The 6000-nt window shown below is 40.9% G+C and overlaps 1 protein-coding gene across 1 annotated transcript in view; it reads left to right on the top strand.

Moving 5' to 3' along the window:
* The first annotated feature begins 4193 nt into the window (after positions 1-4193).
* The window catches only part of fancc (FA complementation group C), a 112067-nt gene continuing 110260 nt past the window's right edge, over positions 4194-6000 (top strand). The window contains exon 1 of the mRNA XM_034170530.1: positions 4194-4317. The gene's annotated coding sequence lies outside the window, so the exon portion shown is untranslated. The remainder of the gene's footprint in view (positions 4318-6000) is intronic.

Here is a 6000-nt window from a genome sequence, read left to right as displayed (position 1 = left end):
CTGTGTTTTTAACACAAGCTTACTGGGATGGACTCACTCACCCACTCAAATACATTGTTGCTGTGCACACCCTATGCTGTTAACAGCACTAAAACATCTTAACCTTAGTCACAGTGTCCTCCCTGTCTTTTTAGTCTTGTCGAAGTCAAACTTCACAAATTTTGGGAAAATAAACAAAAGGCCACCTGGTGGCAAACATTGGAATTACAGGTTTTTGTTACATAAAACCGGAAGTACAGCTTTGTTATTGTTGTGATCTTTGCTTCAAGATGGCGCTGCCTGGTGGCAAAAGCTGGACGTACAGCTTTGCTCTCACAGGGTCGTGTACGCTTCTAGATTATGATATTAAATCTTGATTTTTATCCAACAATATGAGCCGCTCAGCATCATAAAGATAAAAAAAAAACAAAAAGACCTTTCGACAAGACTTGTTAGTGTACTAATGACTTTTTTTTTTTTTACTATTTCAACATGAAAATTCATTCAATCTTTGGTGTTCACATTTTTCCAACAGTTGTTTAACTGCCCCCAAGTCTAAAGTTTGTAGTATTTTGCCAAAAGTACTTTTCTGCCAATTTAACAAATCTGTTGAGTGTACTTTAGTATCACGAGGAGTGTGGCTGAGCGTTGGCCTAACAGCATTCTGCACTCGCCCAGCTGCCAATGTCAAATATCTGGCTGTGACAAGGCCTGCACTCCAAAGCATACAAAGCTTCCACGCAAACACACACACACACGGACAAGCCCTACAGCGTGCCAACCCACTTCTTGGCTCTGTAATAATCACAGACTAGCAGTACAGTAAAAACACACATGGTTTACACTACATCACTGCAAGCATCCATATGTATGCCCATGCAGCCCCAAAAACAAACACACGCGCACACAAAAACATCAGTGTGTGGGTTTCCACTTTGGGCATCAAACCACACTTGATTTTTCTTTCCTTCTCTCTCATTTTTTCATATATTGCCAGAGACCTTGTTCCAAAACCATACACTAATGTTTTTACAAGTGTTTACACACACACACACACACACACACACACACACACACACACACACACACACACACACACACACACACACACACACACACACACACACACACTGCACATGGTGTCATCTAGCCCTGCTTGACCTACAGGTTGGCCCAGGCAGCCAGCTAGAGTGGAGCTAAACGAGAACCAGGGCCAGAACCTTAAGACTGCTGTTGCTGTTTTCACTGGACTTTTACTGATGGAGACACTAAAATAAATACAGTACGCAATGTGAACATACTTTAATGTTCAATGTCAGAAACAATTTAATGACTTTGGAAACAAATGGAACAAGCCCGTTACCTTGAGGAAGTCCTTGCAGCCAATTTGAGTCTGGGATTAGTTTTCTTGTTACAATTAGTAACTGTACCAGAACAGATTTTTAAAGTAACCCTCTGGACCCTGATGACACAGAGGAAATGAAAAACCAAATGTTTTTTTTTATTTTCTTTTTCCTTTCTTTTCTTTTTTCTTTTCCTTTTCTTTTTTTCCTCAGACCTTTTAAATCTGTGTGGTTTACTCAGATTTATATTTGCAATGAAAGGCCTGCACCTTACCTTTCGTTGTACTTGTTAAAATGACAATAAAAAATCTGAATCTGAATCAAAATGAGATATTGATATTTATCCAAATTATCATCTGGATTTGGATCCACAAGGCATACTTCTGGGTCCTAAGATTGTGGTATCCTGAACACTCACCATTGATCCTGACCGTGATACTGTTCCTGATTGCTCTTCTTTGTTTCTGTTTTCACACTCATATCACTTATCATTGCTCCTGTTTGCTTTGATCGTATAACCAGGATCAGCAATCACAAGCAGGGTCAGGATCTGATGAAACAGGATCAAACCTCAATGCTCAAAGGCAGGATCTTCAAAGGAATTTAGTCATATGATTCCCACTAAAGGTAATACAGTGCATCCCGAAAGTATTCACAGTGCTTCATTTTTTTCTCCATTTTATGGTATTATTTATTTATTTATTCCAAAATGGATGAAATTAATTTTTCGCCCTCAAAATTCTACACACAATATCCATAATGACAGTGTGAAAAAAGTTGGGGTTTTTTTAAAGAATTTTGCACATTTATTAAAAATTAAAAACTAAGAAATCACATGTACGTAAGTATTCACAACCTTTGCCATGAAGCTCAAAATTGAGCTCATGTGCATCCTGTTTCCACTGATCAAACTTGTTTCGCCAACTTAATTGGAGTCCACCTGGGATAAATTCAGTTGATTTGGACATGTTTTGGAAAGGCCCACACCTGACTATATATAAGGTCCCACAGTTGACAGTGCATGTCAAAGCAAAACCAAGCATGAAGTCAGAGGAATAGTCTGTAGACCTCTGTGACTGGATTGTCTTAGGGTACAAATCTGGGAAAGGGTACAGAAACATTTTTGCTGCTTTGAAGGTTCCAATGAGCACAGTGGCCTCCATCATGTCTAAATGGAAGAAGTGCGCCCGTCTATCATAACATGAGAAACAAAATTCTTTGGTGTAATGAGACAAAGATTGAACTCTTTGGCATGAATGACAGGTGTCGTGTTTGTAGGAAACCAGGCACCAGCCCTACAGTGAAGTATGGTAGGCAGCATCATGCTCTGGGGATGTTTTTCAGTGGCGGGAACTGGGAAACTAGTCAGGATTGAGGGAACGATCAATGCAGAAATGTGCAGAGACATCCTGGATGAAAACCTGCTCCAGAGCGCTCTTGACCTCAAACTGGGGTGACAGTTCATCTTTCAGCAGGACAATGATCCTAAGCACACAGCCAAGTTATCAAAGGAGTGGCTTCAGGACAACTCTGTGAATGTCCTTGAGTGGCCCAGCCAAAGCCCAGATCTGAATCTGATTGAACTTCTCTGGAGAGATCTGAAAATGGCCGTGCACAGGCACTGCCCATCCAACCTGATGGAGCTTGAGTGGTGTTGCACAGACGAATGGGCATCATATTCAAGAAGACTTGTGGCTGTAATTTCTGCCAAAGGTGCATCAACAAAGTATTGAGCAAAGGGTGCGAATACTTATGTACATGTGATTTCTTAGTTTTTATTGTTAATAAATTTGCAAAAATAATAAGTAAAAAAAATTCATGTTGTCATTATGAGGTGTTGTGAGGAGAATTTTTTTTTTTTGGGGGGGGGGGCACAAGATTATGTGATGGAAAACATGACACATGGCTGGAGTGTCCCATCTCTGTAAGAGGCCTCATCCAGGTCTTCATCAGTCACTGTTCATCTGACACCAAGCCAGTCTACAGGTCTACAAAGATCCTGAGAGGCTGTGTACTGAAGACATCCAGTTGTCATCTCATTCAGACAGAAAGAGAACCCACACCCTCCTCTTGGGTAATGAAAACAGAAAAATACAGGGACATTTTCTTCATTTATTTTTGGTAAGCAGACCAAAGGCACCAGTGAATGCTAAACTGCATCCGCACACATACGCATGTGCACACGCACTCATGCACATCCTTACATTCATAGGCCAGCAGCCACAGAAATGCTGATGTATTATGGAGCCAACAAACCACTTGAAACACATTCCACATGTGACAGATTGCCACTGTAAACACACATGCAGCACATACCACGGTTTGCATCTGAATATTCATCTGTGGTACAAGCACACACATTAACATACACCACCGTACCTTGCCACACACACAAACAACAAATACAAACTTGTGTTGAACATGGAACCATACTTACTCATTAAGTGTGCATGTGTAGACACTGCACAAAAGGCACACTTTACCTTGTAGAATTTCTTTCTGCAGACACGCTCGCACACGCACAAACAGACACGTATCACTGCATATGTTTAAAGAACCATTTCCTGGTGAAATTTGTGGGGTTTTAACTGTGGGTGTTGTTTTGGCGCTTTCCCTTGCCTGTCTTGTAAATGGCAATAAAGTTTGAAAAACATCTGTGTGGGGTTCTTCTGGGATCTGACTGGAGCCTTGGGGTAATTTCTCAGTTCAGTGACAAAGTCTTGGAACCCTGGATTCCTGGACATGGTTTTCTCTCTCTCTCTCTCTCTCAAGCCACAGTCAGCACAAAGAACTCAGTGTCCCAGCAGCCCTTAAGAATGACGTATAATGTTGATCTTTGTCAGCCAATAGCGTCTCTTCATTAACGGAAGAGGGAAGTTCATTTTATTTTCAGCGTAGGGGGAAAAGTTGCTGGAAATTAAATGAAAATGAGTGAATAAAGTTCAGCCCTCCGATGAACGTATTCGTTTTTGATGGATGGACGTCTCATATACAGGTAATTGAATTTTGAAACAGCTGTAGCTTACACTTGTATGCCTGCAGAGAGAAGACTCAGTAACGTAGTCACACTTTGTGGAGTATCAGCGCAGTCTGTGTGTGTGTCTCTCACAGTCTGCCGCCCAGGAGTGCTATTCTGAACTAAAACAAGCTTGTGTCTAACCGTAGTAGTGAAATAGTTTGTTCGTCAAACCTAAGTGCATTGATTCGATGAAATACTGGCATCTTGTGGTGTGGTGTTGTTACTGCACGTAAAAGTTGAACCTTTGTGTTTATGAATGAAGCTTCAAACAAACTGTCAAAATGTAAACTTTCATTTAACAAATATTTCCAGTTGTTGGCTAAGATGTAAGATTAAACAAAAATGATTATCATTAAATCATTGCTTATAATGATAGTAATTCAAGGAAATCTCTTCATATGACACAATTTTCACATGGGACATGCAAAAACACAACAATAAGGTAAATAACAAAGTGGTTAAGATAAAATGAATGAATGTATAAGTGCTAAAACATGTGAGCCCTGGTCATTTAGGATGCTGTTTATTTTGTTATGTTTATGCTATGTCAGAAATAATGGTAAAAATGATAAATGGACTGCATTTATATAGGGCTTTTCAATCTGCATCAGACGCTCAAAGCACTTTACAATAATGCCTCACATTCACCCCGATGTCAGGGTGCTGCCATATAAGGCGCTCACTACACACCGGGATAAACTAGGGGATTAAGGACCTTGTCCAAGGGCCCTTAGTGATTTTCCGGTCAGGCTGGGATTTAAACCAAGGGTCCTCTGGTCTCAAGTGCATCGCTTAACCACTAAACCATCACCCCCCCTATAATAAGTAAATAATAAACTGTGTCTATCGCTGGCTTCTGAAATTTACAGAGGTTACAGACCTCATTTTAAAAAAGTATTTTTGGACATCCTTTTCAGATGAACTATAGGAGCATGCCCTGGTGCTGCACATCATTACACTGGGGTGGATGCATTGTGTCCTGGGTGGCGAACATTAAGGCAGACAACTGGTCCAGCCCCACCTCATAAAAGTAAACATCTGCCTGTCATAGCCAGGTGATATGTGGTCTTTTCTTTGGCATTTTCCAGTTTTTTGGCTCTTCAGTACTGAGGCACCTGCACACTGGTTCAAACCAAGAGAGGTGTTCCCTCACAATGGAAATGGTACTTCTCATCCAATTTTTCCTAAGTGACCATTTGATTATATCCAAGGAGACCTGGTACCAAAGACATTCAGCCATTTTCTTAAGTCACTGGGTAGCGTCCAAGTCTTACAACCATACATTAAGACATATGGGTGCTAGTCTTCAGTCATATGACTGATTTCAGTCAAAATCAAAATTCAGATTCTGTTATTTCTGTATAATAAATTATTCCTATACTGCTCTCACAGCGCTGCTGTATGAGTGGTGTCATCTTGCGTTGTCTTAGTGTGAGACTTGGTGGGAATCTGACCGCGCACAAAACTCTTTTTTTTTTTTTGCAGGGAAATTTCACATAAACAACTTCAGCGGGGGAGGTGATGGTCTAGTGGTGACTGTAAAATCACTAAGGGCCCTTGGGCAAGGTCTTTAATCCCCTATTGCTCCCGGTGTGTAGTGAGCGCCATGTATGGCAGCACCCTGACATTGGGGCAAATGTGAGGCATAATTGTAAAGTG

The sequence above is a fragment of the Thalassophryne amazonica genome, chromosome 5, assembly GCF_902500255.1.
Source record: "Thalassophryne amazonica chromosome 5, fThaAma1.1, whole genome shotgun sequence".
In the NCBI taxonomy this organism is placed as follows: Eukaryota; Metazoa; Chordata; class Actinopteri; order Batrachoidiformes; family Batrachoididae; genus Thalassophryne; species Thalassophryne amazonica.
This window is presented reverse-complemented; position numbering and strand designations above follow the sequence as displayed.